The sequence below is a fragment of the Jaculus jaculus genome, chromosome 3, assembly GCF_020740685.1.
Source record: "Jaculus jaculus isolate mJacJac1 chromosome 3, mJacJac1.mat.Y.cur, whole genome shotgun sequence".
NCBI lineage: Eukaryota > Metazoa > Chordata > Mammalia > Rodentia > Dipodidae > Jaculus > Jaculus jaculus.
The window spans coordinates 77,618,562-77,643,115 of NC_059104.1; the positions used below are offsets into that span (position 1 = coordinate 77,618,562).

Here is a 24,554-nt window from a genome sequence, read left to right on the forward strand (position 1 = left end):
TTAAATAAATAATAATAATAAGCTAATAATAATAATAATAATAATAATAATAATAATAAGTAATAAGCTCCCTCTATAACTGTGACTGGTCTAGAAGTTCATCTCAGCGAACCTGAAGCTGTCTGCCACAACCTGTTTTTCCACAAAAAACTTGGGCCTCTCCTGGAAGGGAGGTCTCTTCTAGACTTTATTTGTTTATTAATTTTATTTATTTGAGAGAGAGAGGTAGATAGAAAGAGAAACAGAGAGGCAGAGAGACAGAGAAAGCACAATCTAGGGCCTCCAGCCACTACAGAAGAATTCCAGATGCATGCACCACCTTGTGCATCTGGCTTACATGGGTTTTGGGGAATTGAACCTTTGACTTTGTAGGCAAGTGCTTTAAGTGATTAGCCATCTTTTCATCCCTTGAATTCATATCTAACCCTAACATTGTATTTAGTTATGTTAAGCCCCCAGAATTTTGTGTCAGGGCTAGCTTCAACCAACAGCTGTCCCTCTGGTTCACCTGAGCTGGAAGACAGGATCCATCACCTTAAGTTTATAAATATATTTGCAAGGGCTTGGTACAGTCTCTGAGCTTTCTGATCATTTGGGAACTTCCAGTTGCTGGTGAGTTTTTTCTAGCTAGGCCCAGGCACATGCCCAACCTGCCAATCTGACAGAAGAGCCCCGCTAGCCCTTATTCCCCACAAGGGCCCTTTACCCATTCCAGCTTCCCACATGGAAGGAGCTCAGGGACTCTTTGAACTTTCCTTTCTCTTTTCTTTCCATGCTTTTCCCTGGTCTTCCACATGGGAACACTTTAGCCACTTGGGTGCCTTCCCTTGGCTCTATACTTCCCTCAATAAATGTAACAATTTAAAACTTATCCTTCTTAGTCTTTATTTATTTAATGCTTTGATTAAAATTATGCAGGAACCTAGGGTCTAGGGTTCAAGGTATTTCTGGAACCCTGAGCATCCAATTACAGTTTGATTTTCCAGAACCTCAGATGTGATGGTGAGGTTGAGCTCAATGTACTCACAAGTACTTACAGTAAATTATAATGGTGTATTTATTAAAAGTAGCAAAACTGAATGCACTGTAGTGCTGATTCGACAGGGAAAACTACAGAGAAAGACCCAGGAAGGCTGCCACTCAAAATGAGGTGACATTTTGGCATATGGTGAATAAGGGTTAGATGTATGCGCTCATGAGGAACTCTCCAAAAGCCCATCTATCTGGACCTGAGCTGACCAGAAGGCTCTCAGTGGAGCAAGACAGAAGACATGGAGCCACTCCAGGGTTGCTTCTGGCTCTCAGAGGTATGTTGCCCTGAGCTCTGGAGCATGCTTTGTTTAAATCATAAAAGCAAACCCATTTGAGTGTACATGTCTTATTATTTCCACCAGCTAGAAAAAGAATGACTGTCTATCATGTGTACATCAGAGCCAAATACACAGACCTGGTTAAACAAGGACATGGTGTCCAGCATGAGAATATTCTACCAGGGTCTCATGATACTTCCAAAATATTTTAAGGCCTGAGAGATGAAAGGCTAATGAATTTCAGGTATCATTTGTCACTCAAGTGAGCTGGAGGAACCAAAGACATATAATCAATAAACTGTCTTGGATGAAAGGAATTTTGTACTGAGTGATATTATAGGAGGAAGTTCTCCTTCAGATCTATCCTTGTAGTTGTCATGATGCACATACTGGTCCCAGAGTAAATTGAATCTATACATTGACGTGTGTTCCAGCTCACCTCTTAAGATGTCATGGAGAAATGTAATTGTGTCTTTAAGAAGCCTGTAAGAAAATTGTAGAACATTGCCTTCACAGTAATTTTGGAAGCATTTTAATAGCTATTTCTGAGTAAAAGAGACATTTTAATACCTTCTGTAGGTTAAAAAAAAATGGGGAAATAGGAAAGTGACTTACTGGCCATCAGGCAGGATGACATAGCTGTGACGTGTTTTTGCTGAGTGTAAAAGATAATACTTTTCTGTTTTCCTTTGGAAGGAATTATGTTGAACATTACAGTGGAGGTTTTTGAGGTGGGAATGGGAGGTGTATGACAAAATTTTATGACAGGAATAGATGACAAGTCTGGCAAATCAAGACTGAACCAAGCTATAAAGAAGAGGAAAGAGGGCTGGAGAGATGCCTGAGTGGTTAAGTGTTTGCCTGTGAAGCCTAAGGACCCCGGTTCAAGGCTCGATTCCCCAGGACCCACGTTAGCCAGATGTACAAGGGGGCGCATGCATCTGGAGTTCATTTGCAGTGGCTGGAGGCCCTGGCACACCCATTCTCTCTCTCTCTCTCTCTTTCTCTCTCTGTTGCTCTCAAATAAATAATTAAATAATTAAAAAAAAAAAAGAAGAGAAAATAAGACAGATGAATTTGCTCTGGAAGGCCCTCAGGAATCTAAGGTTCTCTATGTGCTTTTGTCTCTCACCTCTGCTCTTAAAGAACCCTGAAAAAACAAGCAAATGTATAGAAATGTGACAGACCTAAGAAAAAATGGAGGATATGGCAATAAAAATAATAATAAAACAAAGTTCTTCCTTTAAGAGGAATTTAGGATAGTACTTTGGTATTAGAGAACTGAGTTAGAAGTCAGGAGACTCCTTTCCTAGTACCTGTCTCCTTTACTAACGATTGCCAACTCCATCTCCTTAAGAAGTTATTTCACTTAACCATTCTTGCTGTGGATAAAAAATAGCAGTCCCAAGAGAATTAAACAGCCCTGCTACTACATAAACTAAGTCAAGCATACCATCTGTAGCAGAGATGGGGTGAAAGCATAAGATTTCCAAGCTTAAATCAGACCTATATAGCCAACAGCATCAAAGATCTGCTCAGAAACACACTGTTACTATGGACAGGACAGCTCCCAGTATTCTGCTAGGATCATTTCTATATGATCAGGAATAATAAATTTATGCTATTGAAAAACTCCTTTTAAAATACAATATGAGGAGGCTTGAAAATATGAGTCTTTACTCTTTAATAAACATTTCTCCTGCCCCTATATCAAGACATATGCCTTTAAAATAATCATAAGGTAATATCATAAGTATTTTTTTGAGTTTGTAAAAGTTAATGAATCCATAACTACACACAGTAATTTCCCTGGGAACAGATATGAAAACTGTTTAGGCATGTTTCTAAGACAGATCATATTAACTATTTGTATTTATATGAAGTGCATATATTGTATTTTTATTTGCATATGCATGTGTATATATGTTTGTGTGTATATGGGTATGAATATTCCATGGAACATGTGTGGAAGACAGAGGACAAACTCAGAGTGTCTGTGCTCTTCTACCACTTCTGCAAGACAGTGTCTAGCTACCCACAAACTTTGATGCTTCTAGGTCCACTTCTCATTGTTCTAGGTGCTTTGTGACCACTGCTACCTGTGCTGCACTACAGCTGGACTTACACAGGTGATGGAGAACTAAAACCAGGTTGGAAGACTTTGCAAGCTGTCACTTTTAACTGTTGAATTATCTCCCCAGCCCTAAGGTATATTTTTAATCTTCAAATGTTTAGGAGGTATTAAGGATTATCAAGAAATGAAATAGAACTCATATATAAAATATGCTAGAAGGTTTCAAGAGCCTTAAGTAGGTAAGCAAGAAAAATTATACTTTACTTTTGTGAAATATAAGCTAGTAGACTAAGGGTACACAATATGAATATATGTATAATATTGTCATAGATATTAGCATCAGTTGGGGTGTAGGTTGGTAACAAAATGGGATTGTGAGAATGTTAATAAACAAATGTAACTGTCATTAAATTATTCTCATAAATTCCTAACCCAAGAGCCCCATAATCTCCCATCCACATATATCTGGACAACTCAAAGCTATCTTCATATCCTAATTCTATAATGCTCCTGGACACTGTCAAAGTGATTGGTGAGTGTATAACCTAAGTGTTAATGATATAATGAAGTAGAGCACTTTTCTAGAAAATATCTGGTACCAGAGGAAATTATGCAGTTATAGACTGGACTGTTTCAGTTTGGTTCATGAATGAATATGGCGGGATGTTTGGTAACCTGCAATGAATAAGTGGAATTGTGGGCTGTAATCAGTTCAGTCAACTTCTTTGTGAAGCTCTATTCTCTCCCCACTTCTCTCATCCCTTTCCTTCATTGAGTGATTAATTGTTCATCTTTGAACTTATTCTACAAACCTCTTTCTATACCTTTAACATGTTTTATGGTGTTCTGAGCTACACTATTCCCCTTTGTCTGTAGGATGCATATTCTGAGATCACTTAGCTACCTAAAATTATGAATGCTATTAAACCTTATGTTTCCTATGTGTTTTCCTATAGAAAGACTATGTGCATATGAAAAAAGAATAATTTATACATATATTAATATATATCACAATCTACATAACAAGCTATATTAAGCTGAATTTCCAAATTAAGCCTATAAAGAGGTGAATAATAAGATGCAACAATTATAGAAATATAAAGCTATATAGGTATCACCACTGTTAAAGTTGGGCTGCTGCTAAGAAAACCAAGGAAACTTTCTGTGAAGCACTGTGTTACTGAGATTGTTAATCTGATAACTGGGGTATCTAGTAGATAATTTAATGGAATGTACTTTATACAGGGTGAAGACACTGGACAAGAAAGGATAGAGTGAGTGGAACGAGATTGCATCATGTTACCCTGAAAGGAACTCATTGTCAAGCATGTGAATTATTTCTAGAATTTTTCATGCAACATTTTAAAAATGTAGTTGACCATCTGAAACTGAGGTCACAGAAAGCAAAATCATGAATGGGGTTTTGCTGTGTGTCGCTTGACAAGATTGTTCCCCTAGGTAAAGTAAATTACCATGAGTGTCCCAGTGCCCACTACTAGACTGAGTACCAAGCAGTTCTAGCTAAATATCTGCTGAAGAAACTCATAAATGACAGACCAGTTTTACCACTGCTTCCACTGGCTAATCAGGCTTTTCTAACATGTGGTTCCAGTTTCTTACAACCTGGGATGAAGGGGCTCCTTGAGGATAATATAAGTCCAAATATTTCTTAGATGGCCCAGAGATATAGAGAATTTTGGCCATGGAAATTGAGAAGAGGAACACAGCTCAAAGAAAGGGCCTATGGAGGTAGCCCAGGCCATCCTCTGTGCTGGTCAATAGGATTGCTATGGGATTGGCCAACAGGAAAAGCCATTTACAGTTCCTGGAGCATATTGGCTACAAAAGTTGCCTGAGTGGAAGCTGATAAAAACTTGCCAAGTCCTGGCATGATGTGATATTTATATGCACAGTTTGCCTCCAAAAAATGCTCCTGGCTGCAGAGAGCCCTTTAAGGAGGAAGGAAAGGCCAGGAGTCTTTAACTGTCTTCCAGGGTCTGTCTCCTCAGAAAGAGTTACAGAGCTGCTTTTAAGATGAGTGGGTGTTCTATGCTCAGAAGCTGGAATGGATAAAGGATGTAGATTCCTTCAACATAGTCATTCCTATGAAATGAGAGTACCTTGTGCAGACAGATGGTCACAAAATCAGAGGATCTTTTTACCTTGCATTTTTTTCTGGCTTTACATTTCCTTATGCATCTTTGTGTACCAAGCATCCATTTCTCTACTATGTCGCTTTTTCTCTTCGAGAAAAGGTGGTATAAAAGAAAATCCATTCACTTAATCTTCCAGCTCCCTATCCACATTGTGCAAGACCCTTGAGTACACTCCATGAAAGGATAGTCTCCCTCCATATGATGGTAACAGAGTCTGCCATTTGTATCTCTCACTATAAATGACATTACACAGCATTACTTCACCTTGGGATTAGAACCCTGTAAAGCATGAATCTTCTTCATAAAGGCCTTTCTATAGCTTTGACAGGGTGAATAAAGTCTAAAATGTAGATACATCTTAGATGTACACTAAAGAGACTCCACAAAGAACAAAGCATATTAGATGTGAAGACAGGTACAATGTTGTCATGATTTAAAGACTTAAAGTAAAAGGTAGGCTTTACAGTCTAGAATTCTTTCTGGTGTCATTTTGTTAACAAGCAAGCTAGAATGTGGGAAATGACAGCTTTCTTTCTGGAGTGTTCCCACCTGCTGAGGACAAGTAGGTGGACTAGGAGGAAAACAAAAATGTCTGACATTCTTCCTATATCCAGCTCTGCAAGGGTAGTTTCACTGTGGATAGTACCAATTCTTATCTGAAACATCTTTGTTTTTCATATTATTTGTATACTTTTCTTAATAAAGTCCTAAAAATGTCAAGAGTTACCTTTATAATCATTTCTGCCATCCCTAGTTATATTTGCTGTGATGTATGTAATCGCTACTACATATTATTATATGCCAATTGTAAAATTCTCATGTTTTATTTTCTAAAGCTGATGATACCATTTTATAATGAAAGCAATCACCACACAAATCACTCTTAGGCTAAGATAAGTTCTCTAATATTTGATGAAATCGGGATTAACTAACATATGGCTGTGACACTTCTCATGTGAACATAGCACATAGCATTAAAGAGGCTAGGGATATGGCTCCATGGATAAAAACATTGCAATGAAAGTCTGAATTGGGGACCCACACCCAAATATTGTCTTCTGACCTCCACACAGCTGAAGTGGCATTCACAGGAAACTACATTTATACACATGAACATGTATGTGCCAAACATAGTCAAATTAAAAAAAAATCTGTATTAGAAACAATTATATGGCAATAAAGACAGAAGGGAAGGCAGAAGCAGACATAAAAAGGGAGAAGAACAAAAACTATCATCTGTGGCATGCTCTGGCCAGAGGTAAGCTCTCAGGACCAGGACTGTAAGGGTTCAGAATGCTCTGCTTCACCAGACTCTCCTGAAGAGTAACCGGAGCTCTTAAACTTCCATGCTAATGAGATCAAGGAAGAAGGAACATAGTTAGTTACATAATCTACTCAATTGCAACCTGTGCTCCCTGTCTAAATGGATGCATCTGGGCCTGAGCAAATAGCTCTTCCAGAATGGTCCATGTTCCTAAAACATCTTCATGCCACAAAATAAACTTCTGACAAAACAATTTAAAAATCAAAAAATGATACAAGTATCAGCTCTAACAGGCTTCCACACAAAAAATCTGGGGAAACTTTTGAATATGAAAATTAAAAGAAAACCTTCCCTAAGTAGAGTATAACACAAATAAAATAAAGTCAGTGAATTGCTGGAATTAACAGTTAACTGAATGAATGAAATTGAAAAAAATCCCTTTCATGGTTTAATTACAGATGATATAAAATTAAAGATGGAATCACTACTCCACCATTTGTAATCACCATGAAAATAATTTCCTCTGGTAACTATCATGAATGAATCCTAAACCTAGTGGACAAATCATTAAGAAAAAGAGTACCTACATAGTTTTTCAATATTTCCTCACACATTACATACTACCAAAGGGAAAGAATGGCAACATGACATGAAATGTACCTTTAACAAGCAACTAAGGTGAAAGTCTTCCATAATAGAACTCACCTATTCCAGGACCCTCATGGAGACCTGTACTACAAGGACATAGGATCACTTCCTATCCCAAATGCATACCAAAGAAAACAGTGAGAAAGACTCCATCATCCTTAACTTATGGAGCACTGAACGCACCAAGTGATCTGTATATACTAAAGAGCTAGGGCTTAAAGAGAGCAAGCTTTGGGCTGGAGAGATGGCTTAGCTGTTAAGCTCTTGCCTGTGAAGCCTAAGGACTCTGGGTTGAGGCTTGATTCCCCAGGACCCACGTTAGCCAGATGCAGAAGGGGTTGCACACTGGAGTTCGTTTACAGTGGGTGGAAGCCCTGGCACGCCCATTCTCTCAGTTTTTCTCTATTTGTCTCTTTCTCTCTCTGTCACACTCAAATAAATAAATAAAAATATTTTTTTTAAAAAAAAGAAAGAAAGCTTTAAGAATGGCTCTAAATTTATAAAAAACTAAAGGCATTGGATATTATCTACAGTTAGCATTGTGTGAGCCAGCATGGAAGGCTTTGAGAACACCTGTAAGAATGCTGACTAAACTTACACATACTGAAAGTACTATATCATAGTACTATATGAACTCCTAAACTTCCTAATTTTGAAAATTGTACTGTGATTTTTTCTTTTAATTTTAATGACAATTTTTGGTATTATATTGACATTCCCCAGAATCATACATAATAAATCATGATAATTCCCTTCCCACTTTACCCTTCTCAAATCTACTCTCTATCATATACCCACCCCCATTCAATTAATCTCTCCTTTATTTTGATGATATCATACTTTTCTCCTATTGTTTTATGTAGGTAGTGTCAAGCACTGCAACATCATGGATATCCAGGCCATTTTGTGTCTGGAAGATTGCGTTGTAAGAAGTCCTATTCTTGCTTTGGCTCTTACATTCTTCCTGCAACCTCTTCTGCAATGGACCCTGAGCCTTGAAAGGTCTGACAGGGATGTTGCAATGCTAAACACTTCTCTGTCACTTCTTATCAGCCCTGTGGTGACTTTTGAACCATCCCAGAAGTCACAGCCACCTGAAAAGAGAAGCTTCTCTAACCAAAAAGAGAAGCATTATTATATGGGTATATACATTTTAAAAAGTACTTACGGGCTGGAGAGATGGCTTAGCGGTTAAGTGCTTGCCTGTGAAGCCTAAGGACCCCGGTTCAAGGCTCGGTTCCCCAGGTCCCACGTTAGCCAGATGCACAAGGGGGCGCACGCGTCTGGAGTTCGTTTGCAGAGGCTGGAAGCCCTGGCGCGCCCATTCTCTCTCTCTCTCTCTATCTGTCTTTCTCTCTGTGTCTGTCACTCTCAAATAAATAAATAAATAACATTTAAAAAAAGTACTTACAGGGCAGTTTGGTGGGCATAATATATGCATTTAAAGACATTCATGACATATATAATGTATTGTGACCATTTTATCTTGTACCTGTTTCCTCTGAATACCTTCTTCTTTTTCCTAATCAGTCTGTTTTCCATCTTGATTTTATTTTATTTTTTACTTTTTCTATTTTGTTGTGTTTGTGTACTAGAGTCCATTTAAGGTTACCTGTGTGAGCATGGGGGATTATTTACCAGAGCATATACAACCTACCAATGGCTATACCACCAAAAAAAAAAAAAACAAAAAACAAAAAACAAAAAACAAAAAAACAAAAAACAAAAAAAAAAACACTTCTTGAACTCCAACAGTCATTAACTGTCAATAATTCCTCAGGAGGGGAAGGGGACCTCATGCCCTCTTACACCATCCATGACAAAATGGTGATAGGGCTATATTCTGCAAGTCTTCTGCAAATAATTACACTTGATGAGATCATGAATGCAATGTCATGCCATGTCCAGAATACAGCATTCCATGGCCCTCCTCCACATTCTTTGGCTCTTACATTCCTCAGTCCTTGAAAGGGGTGATATAAATGCATCATTTATCACTGAGCACTGCACAGTCACTTATTAGCACTTATATGAGTTTTGAGTCTTCTTAGTAATGCCACCAACTTCAACAAAAAATAAGCTTCTCTAACCAAAGGTAAAAGCAGCACTAATCTATGCGCATAAGCACAAGTATTTGTAATGGGCAGAACATATCCAGTTACTCAAACAGCAATAAAGCTTCCCTCTAAGAGCCTGTGATCTTCCAAGTTACAGGCTTTTCAAAAGGCTTTCAGTAGCAGGCATGAATTCCCCCTGTGGAGTGGGCCTCAAATCCAATCAGGAAGAAGTTGGTTACTCCCATAACAGTAATGCCACTATTGCAGCAGTGGTCACATCTTACCTGAGTGGTTGGTTCTTTAACTTTCAGGGTCCACAGCTGGGTATGATTATTGATGACTTTGCTCCCTGAGAAGCCTGAATAACATCTTCTAGTGCTATAATAGCTGTTCAAGAGGAAGGAAACTTGCAGCTTTTTTCCTGCTTGATTTTTCATTGTCCTGTGCCCCGGCCAGCAGGGAGTTAAACAAGGACTCGAGGAGAAGCTAACCTGGGTGAAAGAAGGCAAACAGACACAAGAAAGAGACCATGCTAGATGATTGTCAAGCCTCGAGAGTTTATTCTTCCATATATGTTTATATAGAATTTTATGGGGAAGGGGACATGGTCAGGGCAAGAAGTTGTAGGGGGAAGGGGACATAGTTAGGGCAAAGATCACAGAGTTATTGGTTAAACCACAATGCCTTTGTTTCTTCATCAGCTACCGGCAGGATGGGGGAGTGTTTAGCCAGGTTTACAATCCCATTGTTTCTGGTAGTTGAATATTAGGTGAGGAAGTAAAAACTTAACTTGCTATATGGCAGTCTCTGTTAACATGGCCCAGGTTTGGATCATAGCTCCCAATATCTCCTCCCTTCTTTTATACAAAAAGATAGGAAGGCCCGCTTTGCAGCAGTGGGCATTAACCAACTGGGGGAGTAGGGACCTGACTCCTCCTATGGGATGTCTTTTTCCCACAATCTTTGGCCCTTGGTCCCTTTTGGGGAGGGGAGGCTGGGCCTATGTGGCCGGAGAGTGAGGCACAGCCTTAGTGATAACAGTTATGGTACCAACCTTCATGCAAGCCAGGTTTTTCTCTCAGGAAATCCAGAAGCGGCAAGATAGGGACCTTCCCCTGCAGTGCTTTGCCTTGCACCCAATTTGGTGCTCATACACTCATTTCATTGTGAGCTGACATGCATAGGTCTGGATCCTCATGCAGCTCCCGTAAGTGGGGTAGCTATTTGGCCATGACAGGTAGACCACAGTGATAGCAGAGGTGTAGAGGACAGCAGTATAGTAAATAAGTACAGAATGTACACAGTATAGTAAATGAGTACAGAATGTAAGATCAAGGCAGAGTGACAACTGCAGGTGGTAGGTCTTCAGTGACAACTCCTTGATCCACTAGCTCCAGTCTGTGATAATGGACCTGTAAAGGCCGCATCTTAATGGCTTCAATCTGTTGACATACAAAAGACATGATTTTATTTATAATAATGGGTTCGATTGTGAGTAAGAGGATTAAAATAAGTACAGGTCCTAGTACCAATGGCAACCAGGAAAGGAAGGGGAAATTGGCCCAAAATTGAGAGGAGGAGGGATTATATCAGGAATGTAGCTCTCTACTGAGTTTTTGTAAATTATTTACGTTTTCCTCAATGATTCCAGATTCATTGACATAGAAACAGCACTCCTCTTGGAGAGCCATACATGTTCCTCCTTTCTCTGCTGTAAGGAGGTCAAGAACACTTCGATTTTGTAGAGCCACCTTGGCCAGGAAGGTGATCTGCCTCTGGAGGGGTTCAAGACTATTAGTGGTGGAGTCAATCATCTGTTGTAGCTTTTCTGAAAACTCACTGGCAGAATACAAGGAGTGCCCCAGTGCTCCGCCTGCCACCTCTGCAGAGACAACTTATGTGGCCAGGCTTGCACCTACCCCTAATGGAAGGAAGGCTATTCTTTTAAGAGTGGTGTGGAACAGCCATGCAAATTCATCGGGGCTATACTTGGTGAGTTGGGGGACCACAGCTACCAGAATACAGGGTCCCGGGGTGGTGCTATTAATGTGAGTAAACAGGGTTTCATTGCACCAGAAATAAATCAGTGGGGGGGGGGATATTAGTTCTGTAGTTACAGAGGTGTTTTGTGTGCAAGTAAATTCAGTAGGTAGTGATTTGTTAGTAAGGAAGCAGCGTAACATGAAAATGTTGTTTAGATAATGAGAGAGTAGTGGGACTGGGGAGACAGGAGGAATGGCCTTATAGTGAGACTGGTTAAATGAAAGGTTGAGGGTAGAAGAGGCATTTAGGGGTGTTGCAGCAAGGATTGAACACGAAAGGGAGACACAAAGCAAGCAAGAAGAGGCATTTACCTGGGAGGCATTAAGTAGATTGACAGCATATTGGAGATATATTGGCCAAGAGTCCCATTTTACCTTGTAATTATTTTGGAGGGCATAGTGGAGGTTTTGTTCATTTTCTAAAATTATTTGATTTGCTTGATCCTTGGGGTCTTCAGGGACTAATTGCCTGGAGATATACATACATACATACATACATACATACATACATACACATATATATATATATATATATATATATATATATATATATATATATATATATATATATCTTTCCTGTGGGGTAGGAGGACCAGCCATCATTATAAAGTTTTCCTGTGACTCCCTTTTCCCAGCGCTCATGCCAAGGGTCAGAGATAACAAGGATGAACTCATTTCCTTGGAGGTGGAGAATACCATTTTTAGCAAAGACATCATGAGTTCTGCAGCTCCAATATCTACAACCTCGATAGGTGGATTTGTAATCTAAACAACTGCCCTTATTGTCATAAGAAAAGCAGGCAAAAGGGCTATATGTAGTAGTAATTGTTTTGGGAGTGATTTTAAAGGTGAGGGCAGTCTGGCACCCTTTAAGAGGGCAGTGCCCTGAATGGTGGAGTCCTGGTTGATGGGACTTTCCTTTACTTGAAATTCCCATTGAAAGACGGTAGCAGTAGTTAGGGGGACGATGGGCACCAAGGAGCAGAGGAGCAGTATATGTTGAGGATCAGCTATCTTCATGTTGAATATTGAGTATTGGAAACCTGGAAAAGAAAAGAGGGAGTTGCCTCAAGAACAGGGTGTTCTTAGGCGTATATTACTGAGAACTTATAGGTTCATTGACTTTTTTGACTAAACGTTCTGGTAGCCATCTTGCGGCATCATTTTTGAGTATCGAACATACAGACTGACCCACAGCCCCAAATGAGGACTGGGTCGGGGCCATTCCAAGCTAGAGTCAAAGGGTCTTTCTACATAGCTTTGACGAAAGTACTTTTTGTGTTTGTGTGCTAAAAGCCATCAGCTGCTGACTTTCCTTGAGTGTCAAGGGTTAAAATAGGACAAACAGGGCATGATGGAGAATGATTTTTGGAGAGCCTTTTGTGGGGTATAAATCCCCGTTTTTAACTTTTGGAGGGTATGTGTAATAGTTTGATGGGCTCGCTCAATAATTCCTTGACCCTGGGGATTGTATGGTATGCCTGTAATATGTTTAATTTGTAATTGATGACAGAAATTTTGGAATTTTTTCCAGTATATCCAGGACCATTATCAGTTTTAATAATTTGGGGCTTTCCCATGACACCAAGGCAATTGAGTACATGAGCAATGACATTTTTTGAAGCTTCTCCAGCATGGAGGCTGGAAAAAATGAATCCACTAAAGGTATCCACAGTAACATGGAGGTATTTAAGATTACCAAATGAGGGAACATGTGTTACATCCATTTGCCAGATCTCATTGGGAATTAAACCTCTAGGATTCACACCTAAGTGGGGAATGGGTAGGAGGATGACACAGTTTGTGCATTGTTTGACTATCTGGCAAGCTTGTTCCCTAGTGATTTTAAAAAGAAGACATAAGGTTTGAGCGGTAAGGTGATGTACAGAGTGAGCTGCTTTGGCCTGGGCCACAGGATCGAGCTCAACAAGGAAGGCAAGCTGTGTGGCTTTATCAGTCATGGCATTGCCTGTGGCTAGAGGGCCAGGGATCCAGAATGAGCACGGATATGACCTATATAAAAGGGGTGTTGTCTAGAATGTATCACTACTAAATGGAGAAAAAAAGAGGGGTAGCATTTGTAGTGGGTTTTATGTATGGCACTGTTTCTAAAAGGGGGATGGATTGAGCAATATAAGCACTATCAGTATACAGATTAAAGGAGGTATTTGGAAGTTGTTGAAAAACCTGTAAAACAGCAAAAACTCCACCAATTGAGCAGAGTGGAATGGGGATTGTAGGGAAGTGGTTTGATTGTTTACAGTGAAGGCTGCCACTCCATTAGAGGAGCCATCAGTGAAAAATAGGGGGGCATGGGGAAGGGTTGGGGGGAGGTTAATGTAGGAAAAACAAATGGCTGAATTCTTAGAAAGTGGAGAAGCTTGTTAGCAGAATAGTGGTTATCAAGGGAATCCCTGAAAAGAGGTGCAATATATTGTCCAGTCGTCATTCTGTATTAACCACTGTATTTGGGTAGTGGAATAGGGTAGAACAATTTTATCAGGGTCCTTACCAAATATTTTTCTGCTTTGGTCAGGCCAATTTTTATTAACTCTGCAACCCATGAGGTGTAAGGGGTAATGACTCTGGGTGGTGAAGTGGGTAAATGGACCCAGAAGAGGGGCCCCTCCAGCCAGAACACCCTGGTGGGTGTAAAGTCAGTGGCACAAATGACCAGGAGAAGAGGCTTTTCATAAGAGATAAAAGTGACTCTTTGGCTCAGAATAGCAGCCTCCACTATCTTTGGGGATTCTAGGGCAGGGGCTGTTATTGAGCGGCCTGAAGCAGGATCTGGGTCTCCTTTTAGGATGTCAAACAAGGGTTTAAGCTCTCTAGTAGCTAGCTTAAGATAAGGCCTGAGCCAATTGTTAACTCCTGAGTTTTTGAAAATCACTTAAAGTTTTTAGATGATTAGTTCTAAGTTGAATTTTTTGTGAAAGAATTTTGTTATGAAAAAGTTCAAGGCCTAAGAATAAGTAAGGAGGTTTTAGTTGAATTTTACCAGGAGCTATCTGAAGACCAGCTCTGGTAAGGGCCCTAGAAAGCTCTTGAGAGTAAGTAAGGAGTTCAGTGGGACCAGGACCAGCCAAGAGGATGTCATCCATATAGTGAATGATATACAAGGAAGGCCATTTATGTCTAAATAATCTATAATTTGGGCCACAAATTTTTGACACAGCGTAGGGTTTTTAGCCATCCCTTGGGGCAACACTTTCCATTGCAATCTCTGCATAGGGCCTCTAAAATTTACCACAGGTAAACTAAATGCAAAATCCTGATGATCCTAAGGGAATTGTAAAAAACAATCTTTTAGGTCAATAATTATTTTACAATATCCTGCAGGAATTGCTACTGGAGTGGGAAGGCCTGGTTGTAAGGCTCCCATAGGTACCATGGCCTTATTAATTTTTCTAAGGTCCTGGAGCACTCTCCATTTTAAGGGCATTCCAGAAACACTCCACTGTGGGGAGCCTCTGGCCTCCGACCACCTCTTTAGATAAACCTATCATTTTAAAAGTCATAAAGTACCATTGTTTGTTTAGCTCATCACAATGGAGATTACCTTATCCTCAGTGCTTTTGGACCCAGCAGATTTCTCTGTTTTAGATTCTCCTTTTCCCTTCTTATCCATCTCTGGCCACAGCTGGACAAAATTCAGGGAGAACTAGGATAAAGTCTGAGAGAGCCTAGGACATGTCCTATAGTGTATAGCTCAGACCTCTATGCGAACATTTACAATAGACTTTATTAAACACTTGAAGAAAGGAGGCAATAGGCATAAGAGAAGCAGAAGGCAAATTCCCACAACTATAAAGCTGCCTATCCAGGAACTTAGAGAGTCCCAACCAGGCAACACAGACTAGACTTAATTGTAGTAAATAAATCATTAGCAGCCTTAGTAGCATCAAAATCAAGATGATTGTTCTGTATAGTTGGAATTTTTGAATGTAAGTTAACCAAATCTAACAAAATGTTATCATGGTGCCAAAATTGAGACAGTTACTTTACATACAATAGAGCAGAATTTGGTCCTTTTTGAGCCAAAACAGCTAGGTAAATATTATTATAACTGTTGATAAAAATTTTTTGAAAGAAAAAACATTATTTCACAACCAATGATTTTGGCTTAAACTTGATAGCTCTTGATTTTATGTACCACAGAAATTTTTATAAATATAAAACAATTTTATGTCTTACCCATGACTTAAATTTGATAAAACTTAAGCAAGCTATCCCAACATATTTTACCCTGAAAATTATTTTTTTTTTTTTTTTTTTTTTCTTAAAGTTTGTAAACAGTTTAAAAACCTTTAACTTTAGGCATGGTGTTTAGGTTTGGCCTGAAATTTTCTTTTCTTTTCTTTTTTTTCTTTTTTTCTTTTTTCCTTTTTTCTTTTTTCTTTCTTTCTTTTTTTTTTTTTTTACATCTGCACAACTTTATTTATATACTTTAACATTCTGATCTAAGTACCACTCAAAAAGTATTTTTAACAAAAAATCATTGAAAAATTCCTTCAATCAATTTATCTCACCCCATCATTAATTATCTTATCTTATCTTTCTTTTTTTTTTTTTTAATTCCTCCAGGGAGTGCACCATTCATGGAAGTACTGCAATACAAGGTTGATGCGTGGAGTGGATGGAGCAAGCTCCTATTCCAACTCTAAGCTCCAAAAATCCATTTAATATATTGTCCTCGGACAGAGGACGTATCAGATATTAAACTGATAAGAACAGATACTACACTTGATCTTAGCCAAAAGGCCGAGAAGTGATTATCTTTCTTATAAGGCTATTAAAAAATTACACCAAATTGATTAATCCTATTACTAAAAAGAAAGTAGTCTTAATACAATTTGATATCATTAATACCAATAACACATTTGGAAATGATTTTATTAGGAGTAACTAAGGCAAATTGTGTTGTTATCTTGAGGCAGGCTGGCTCAGAAGTCAGATCAGTTGCCTCCTCCTTTTAAGTAACAGCACATTGCAATCTTTTTTTTTTTAATATTTGACAAATTATAAGTTACCTCTTTAGAGGAAGTTTTGTTGTTTTTAATAATCCACTATGTAAGGTGAACTTGACCTAGAATAAATTTCTGGCAAATTTACCCCTACAAAATACAGTTAACTTTTCCTTTTTAATTTTTATGCTTAGGTCTTTGATTTCCTTGAAATGGTTCTCTAGAAGAGAAAGGAATGTCACCTGCATCCATCTCATCTCTTTAGTCACAAACAGTCACAAACATGACACGACTAGCAAGCACAATGAGTACACATAAACACACACACACACATAAAAAGAACAAGTCCTCCTGATAAAATCAAAAAGAACTTGAAGCAATCTCAATTCCTTGTGTTTTTAAAATATCTTTTACTATGGCAATTAGCTCCTTTTTACTCTTTGTTGAAATCTTTTTTTTTTTTTTAACCTGTGTTCCTTGTGCCTTGAGAGAAGTTTTAAGCCTTTCAAAAATTTATGCTTACTTAGAGTCTGTCTCATGATAGAAAAGGAAAGAGGAGAAATGGCAAGACCAGAGGGCAACATTCCCGGTTGGAAAACTGGCACCGGGGGTTCCCCAATGTGCCTGATGTGAGCCTGACCGCAATTTTAAGAGCTGGCAGTCACTCTAAGAGCATTTACTGGCTGTTGCGTACCCAGTTTTGTTGATAGGAAGAGAGGCTTGATAGGAGGTCCTTGCCAATGCCCGAACAGGCTGTCAGGATTCGCACAGGGAGCTAGGGGCCTTCAGCCATTGCCAGAGGATAGCCCTGGCCAAGAGGCTTCAGTTGCCCTGTCACTATGTTGCAATTCCACTCGATGGCGCAAACCAAAAGTAAAAGGAGGAAAAGAAGTGCAAAAAGAAAACCCACAGTTCTTGTGCCTTGCAAATCTGACTAAATAGTCTTAAATGGTTTGCCTAGAAGTCTGCGTCACTTGTCTTACCTTAGCGGGTCTGTATCACAGGTGAGTCTCTTCTGTGGTGATCACGGAGCAGATCTGTTTTACAGGTGTATTGCCTGTAGTGATCTTACATGGATCTTCACTCACCCAGGTGGGTTGGCAATCCAATGGCAAGGACGGCCATCCACTTGAGCAATGCCAAGGTCACACTTCATACCTCGGGCCCCATGTTCATTGGGCACCACTTACCCTGACCAGTGGGTAACTAAACAAGGACTTGAGGAGAAGCTAATCTGGGTGAAAGAAGGCAAACAGACACAAGAAGGAGACCATGCTAGATGACTGTCAAGCCTCAAGAGTTTATTCTTACATGTAGGTATATATAGAGTTGTAGGGGGAAGGGTATGTGGTCAGAGCAAGGAGTTGTAGGGGAAGGGGACGTAGTTAGGGCAAAGATCACAGAGTTATTGGTTAAACCGCAATGCCTTTTTTTTTTTTTTTTTCATCAGCTAACGGCAGGATGGGGGAGTGTCTTAGCTAGGTGTACAATCCCATTGTTTCTTGGTAGTTGAATATTAGGTGAGGAAGTAGAAAGTTAACTTGCTATATGGCAGTCTTTGTTTCTGGTAGTTGAGTATTAGGTGAAGAAGTAAAAACTTAATTTGCTATATGGCAGTCTCTGTTAACATGGCCGAGGTTTGCTTCATAGCTCCCGACAGTCCTGCAATCAAAATAGGTGATGTTTTTAGCAGTGGGGTCTCACCATGTAGATCTAATGCACAACCTAGAGCAGTGATAATAACCTGTACTGTTTTGGGGTTCTTTGGACCCTCTCTGAACAATTCATTAGGAGTTATCTCACTTCTTTCATTCAGGGTACATTTCTTCAAAATATTTGTTTAATTATATTTTAATTCACTAACAAATATTAGTGTTCTATATGAACTTTTTATGTGTCTTTAGTCTTAATGAACCCTCATCTACCCCTTCTCTCCTACAACCCCTACTTCTATCCTCACCTAAGCTCTAGTATTATGTATACAGTGATTTCTTATACAAAACATGTTCTTGCATTTAGGGACTAAATGTAAAATTTTCAGGGATATTCCATCACTTTTTCTCTCCAAATTTGAAATTTATAAAAATAAACATTTTGTGTTTTTTCAAGGCAGGGTCTCACTTTAGCCCAGGCTAATCCTAAACTCACTGTGTAATCCCAGGCTGATCTTGAACTCACTTTGATCTCCCTACCTCTGCCTCTTGAGTGATGGGATTAAAGGCATATGCTACCACACCTAGCTATAAACATTTTTAAATTTTTTTTTAAATATTTAATTTTTATTTATTTATTTTTTTTTATTTGAGAGCAACAGACACAGAGAGAAAGACAGATAGAGGGAGAGACAGAGAATGGGCTCGCCAGGGCTTCCAGCCTCTGCAAATGAACTCTAGACAGGTGCATCTGGCTAACGTGGGACCTGGGGAACCGAGCCTCGAACCGGGGTCCTTAGGCTTCACAGGCAAGCGCTTAACTGCTAAGCCATCTCTCCAGACCCATTTTTTTTTTTATTTCAACAAAAACAAGCCTGAAATGGTATGATGATATAGTTAAACTGGAGTTCTTACACCTCAGCCATCTGTGAGCACTGGTTTCAATGCTGGTAGTTTCTGCAAAATGGAGTATTTACCAAAATGATGCAGAAGGAGTTTCTTATATTCCCAAGAAGCCTCTGGGCTTTGCATGATGCTGCCTGATATGAGCTTATTTGTTTGGCTGTTTGTCTATTTTCAGTTCTCAGGATGGAACCCATTGCCTCACATATGTTCTACTTCTGAGCTCCACTTACAACCTTCTCTGCCTGTTTTCCCATGTGTGACTCTGCTTGGGATGCTGTTCTGTAGAAGTTCTAGGCAATGAAAGTCTCATCTAGGGAGACCTTGCTTATTTCACAGGCAAGATAACTGCAGGAGGTCAAATTCATACAGCTTGAAGGGAACACCTTTTTGGTAGCATCATAGAACAGCATGGGTGCCTCAAAGTAAGCTGGGTGACATCCATGTTATCATGTAGATTGGCAAAAGGAGGCTCAAGGTCTTAGAACTACAATAGTTACATGCTTTTGTGGGTATTATCAGGACCGATGTTTTTGTTGTACAGCCTCAAAGCTGGAATATAGATTCACAGCTGCAAAACAATGAGTGACTGCAATATAGACAAAAGCCAGCGTAGGCTTAATATTTTGTGCTTGTGTGGTAGGAGTGTGTATGTGGGGTTGTATGTGTGTGGACACACCTATGTGCAGGTTTCCATGATTGTATGTGATGTGTAGGTCAGAAGTTCATTTACTGAGGAGAGTCTCTTACTTGAATCCTGGCTCTCCAATTTGGCAAGACTTGCTTTCCAGATTGCCCTGGGAAATTCAGTACATCTGTCTCTTGAGCACTGGGATTACAGGATGGCCACCATATCCACCCTGCACTTACATTGGTAATGGAATCCAAACTTAGGACCTCACACTTATGTAGCAAAATGTTTTTATCTTCTGAGCCATCTCTGCAGGACAGCACAAGCTTTTGGTATGTACTTTGACCTTCCCAATAGTGTGTATATGATATGGCCTATAGGATGGAAAAGTTGAAGTGACAAATCAAAAGTACAATATCCAAACAGAATAAGTAGCAATTATTAAATTAGTGCCTTTCTACTGTACATTCAAACACTTCAAATATTCTTTCTCGTCACCTTTCATTCATTAGTGTGGTGGTTTGATTCAGGAGTCCCCCATAGATTTAGGTGTTCTGGGTGCTAGGTTCCCTAGTTGATGGCAATTGGAAATTAAAGCCTCCTGGAGGCAGTGTATTGTTGGGGGTTTATGGGTGTTACAGCCAGTTTCCCCTTGCCAGTGTTTGGCACACTCTCCTGTTGTCCACCTTATATTGCTCAGGGGCTGATATCCACACTCTGTTAATGCCATCGTTTTCTTCTGCCATCATGAAGCTTCTCTTTTAGCTTAAAAGTCAAAATAAACTTCTTTTTTCCACACCTGCTCTGGGTTGGGTGATTTCTACCAGCAATGTGGACCTGACTGCAACTGGAGGCAAGTATTATACTGAGAATGAAATGAGGAACCAGTGCATGTCTTGAACAGTAATTGTCTTGTACTTTCAAAGCCTTGCTGAAGCCAGGCAATAGGAGGCCCTGGTTTGATGTAGAATGAATAGCAGTGCAGGAACTGAATGATTGTGTAACATTTTGACTATATCATAGAAGAAGAGCCAAGGGAATTTCCTATCTATAGGAAATGAGATGAGCAAGGAAGGGAGAAATATAAGAAAGGAGGAAAGAAGGAAAGAAAGAAAAAAGGAAGGAAGAAATCACAGTGATTCAAGCAATTTTAGTTAGAGAGATTTGGAAAAGACCATTTTCCTCTTCTCACTCAAGAAGAACATGCCAGAGGCATAGGCCAGAAGTACAACTGCAGGGGACCTGCAAGATGTTTACCCAGAGCAGAGAAGGCCATACTGGAGGTGTCTCTGTGGGTATAATCATTTATGTGAGCATCAAGATTATACAGTATGTGGAAATTCTTTAGCGAGTCTAAATATCAGGAGATAGCTTTTCTTTTTGTTATGCTATTTCTGAAAATTGATAGAAGCTTGAAGAAAAATAGTGCCTTTTGTGATATCTTTCTAAGATAGGCCCAGATAGATTCTCCCACAGCTCACATCATGGTATGGAGTGCTCCCTCTTTTTTTTTTCTTTCTTTCTTTCTTTCTTTTTTTTAAATGGGAAAGCTTCCTTCCTAAGGGATAGTGCCTTTATTCTAGACAAGAAAGAAGCCAGAATGTATCTAAAGTGCCAAGGTCAGAGCCTCCAAAACATGGTAAAAATAAATCTCCCTCTTTCTCTCTCTCTTTCTCTCTCCTTCTCTTCTTGTTTCTCTTGGATTGAACCTGGAGTCTTATACTTGTTAAACGTACAATCATACTATTGAACTCTACCTGATCCACAGTAAATAATTTATGTTGTATTAAGAAGCTAAAAATATGCTAAAATATATTTAAGATTTGTTTGCTCTATTGACTTATGACAGTATTAAAATCACTTTATTCTTCAAGAAAGAGAAATTAGTAAAAGTTGCCCATAGCTGGCTTAAGACTTCTTTTACATTATTTTTCATCCTAGGACATAGGACTATACACCATTATATTTTAAAAAGGGCATGAACATTGGGTAAGAAAATCTGGGTTTCTTCACTGTCCCTGTGCTATCTCAGAATATGGTGTGTTTCAAAGATGTGATCATGTTATACATTCATTAAATCCATCTGAAGACAAATGCATTCAGTTGTTTTCTCTTTTTCCTCCTTGCTGCTCTTCTTTCTGTTCATGTGCTCAGGCCCTGGGTCTAAGTTTATACTTAGGAGGATAAAAGATAACATGGTGATTTACTGATAGATTTATAAGAGTCTTCCTGAATCACATTTTCTGAAAGCAATCCCTGTCCCACCTATAGGCTAATTCCAAAGACTGGAGGAAAATAGAAAACAAATAGTATAATGGGCCTATGGTGTAGCTCTGGGGAAAGATGAAATAAGGCCTTCTTTTCTCATGGTGACTAGGAATAAACCCAGTTCTGTCACTAGCCTTTAGATGAGCCATTCAAAGACATGTGTGGAAGCCAATATGAACTACAGAGAGGCTTTGCCTCAAAATAATAGATAAATAAATAAAATTTAAAATGAAAAAAAATCACACATATGGTAGGAAGGAGATGGAAACAAAAGTTCATAATATATATTCTGTAACTGCAAAGACAGATATTGTGCCTGCCAGAACCTGCCTTGCTCATGTTTGACCTATAGACCAAGAAGACACATGACATGGCAACCTTCCCCAGCATTACTGGCTGGCAGTCACAGAGAAGTTCCTCAAAGGGTAAAGGACAGTTCTCTCTTCTTTGTTTCCTGTGCAATTACAGTCTTTCAGGCCCTTTAACTTGCTTGCCCTTAGCATTTGCCTTGGAAGTGCTGGTGACATTACTTGCAGGAGTGTGTATTACTGTGTTACAGCATGAGTGAAGATGGCAGTTATTATGCTAGGCCCACTGCATTTGTGTATGTAGAAAATCAGGGCAAGCACACTTCATGGCAGGTCTTCTGCTAGATCATTCCACCTCTATTATTTTCATCATTCCAACCTTATTTTCTTATCTGTGAAAAGCAAAACTTCAGAGGGAGCTCATTTTGCCCATGTCTAGAAATGCTTCACAGATTTTACAATTTTGGATAAATAAACTCTGCCTAGGTTATACTTCCTAGTTTGTTCTGAGTTTAACTCATTTTCTACAAAATTCTTCGCATTGTATACTCAGCTCCATAATAACTAATTTTAATGTAAACATTAATTTGGTGTTTTATACACAACTGTGCTTTTCAAGCAATTGTGAAGTATTTTGTTCCTTTTTTTCTTTTGTGGCCTAGAATCAATGACCTTTAATATCAAAGATCAGAATATTGTTTATTATTTCTTTTCAAATTGTAATATCTGATTACAAAAATTTGGCTGAAAGTCTCCTTCAAAGATTAATATAGGAAATAAACAGAATTGCCATCAAGATGCATATGACATATCAAAATGAGGGTGATATGTCACATATATGCATTATTTGAATATCATATATAATCTTGGTGATATACACCCTAATAACTATCACAGAGGCAGCTGCATAGAACAATTTTCCCACCCAGAGTCTGTGGATCCACAACAACATCATAAGAAAAAATAATATCCTCCAATGCTGCCCTTGAATGACACAACTAATGAAAAATAAAGTCATAGATAATTCTGGCTGACAACACAAGCATCCTACCCCTCACTTCACTGGTTATTAACAGGTGCCAATCAAAAGTGGAAATCTAATCAAATCTGAGTGCAACTCCCCAGAAAATGATAGGCCCAATATCATCCACACAGGATTAGCTTGCCCACTCCAACAATAGCCACCAGAGCACTTTTCCTGGCACTGGCTTTATTTTTTTAAAGTGATGTCTACATGAGGAAAGAAGTCACCTAAGCTCCATGTTTCCCTGGCAGGTGGTGCTCCATGACTCTAAAGGAGCTCCTAATGGCCAGAGATGATGAAAGATGCACCCGACTGCAACATTTTTCTCCTGGATGTTAAATATTGTATTTACTGGGTCCATGGAACTAATGAAACCAATAGAACTACTGAGAGAGCAGGAGCCTGAAAAAGAGTTTCACTGGCTAAGATGGTTGAAATATGACAAGAGAAAGAGCCAAGTGACTTTTCAGAAGGTGGGGGTGATAGTAATGTGGTCTTAGAAATTCTTTTGCCACAGCCAACAGCAATGTAACAGGGGTGCCCGAGTTTGAGTCTAAATCACAGTGAAGGGACCTTCAGAGACAAAGTAGACAGACACCCACAACAATGCAGTGGGCAAGTATATGCCTTTACTTGTGTAAGTGGCACAAGAGGATTCTGTGGGCATCATAGTGTATTGATTTATTTTCTTCACATGCACAGACTTAAATATATTACTCCAGATAATGCCCAGAATTCCATTCTCTGTGATAAACAGGTTGTGGAGGAAAATAATGTTTCTAACCTTTGATTCAGAAAGCAACTAGAGCTATTGGTCTCATGCACTTAGTCCTTTATCTTGGGGCTTCTCTAATCACTATATGCATCCTATCTCAGCTTTTCCCACCAAAACCCATACAAATGGGTAGCATTAATGTCCTTCTAATATCACAGATGAGCAAACTGAGGAAGAGGAAGGTTTAAAACCTGTTTAGCAATATCAAATTAATGAGGGTCCAGGTCAGAGTTCTACTCTCAAATGCTTTTATCACAATCCGTAATTCCCCAGGTAGCTTCCACTTCTCTCTTCAGACTCACTTTGGATAGTATTTCAGTTTAAAATAGGAAATGCTGATCCATGTCTTGTTTGCCACCTAAACAAGAACAACATTAGAGATTATCAGCATGGAAAGCTGCACCCTTCAGGTCTGGGTTGACATAGCATTTAACAGATGAGGAGGATAGTAAACCCAGAATGGAGGAGTCACAAC

At 39.2% G+C, this 24,554-nt stretch overlaps 1 protein-coding gene and 1 non-coding gene across 5 annotated transcripts in view; one reads left to right on the forward strand and one right to left on the reverse strand.

The window, feature by feature from the left end:
- Positions 1-24,554, forward strand: part of Opcml (opioid binding protein/cell adhesion molecule like) — a 1,382,967-nt gene that overhangs the window by 531,109 nt on the left and 827,304 nt on the right. Inside the window, exon 2 of one of the 4 annotated variants that reach the window (XM_045145868.1) lies at positions 3,389-3,518. The exons of 2 other annotated variants lie outside the window; for them this stretch is intronic. The gene's annotated coding sequence lies outside the window, so the exon portion shown is untranslated. The remainder of the gene's footprint in view (positions 1-3,388; positions 3,519-24,554) is intronic. One more of the 4 variants, XM_045145869.1, reaches the window with a different exon arrangement.
- On the reverse strand, positions 16,137-16,327 carry LOC123459997. The gene has a single exon (XR_006636720.1). It is a non-coding gene; the product is annotated as a U2 spliceosomal RNA (small nuclear RNA).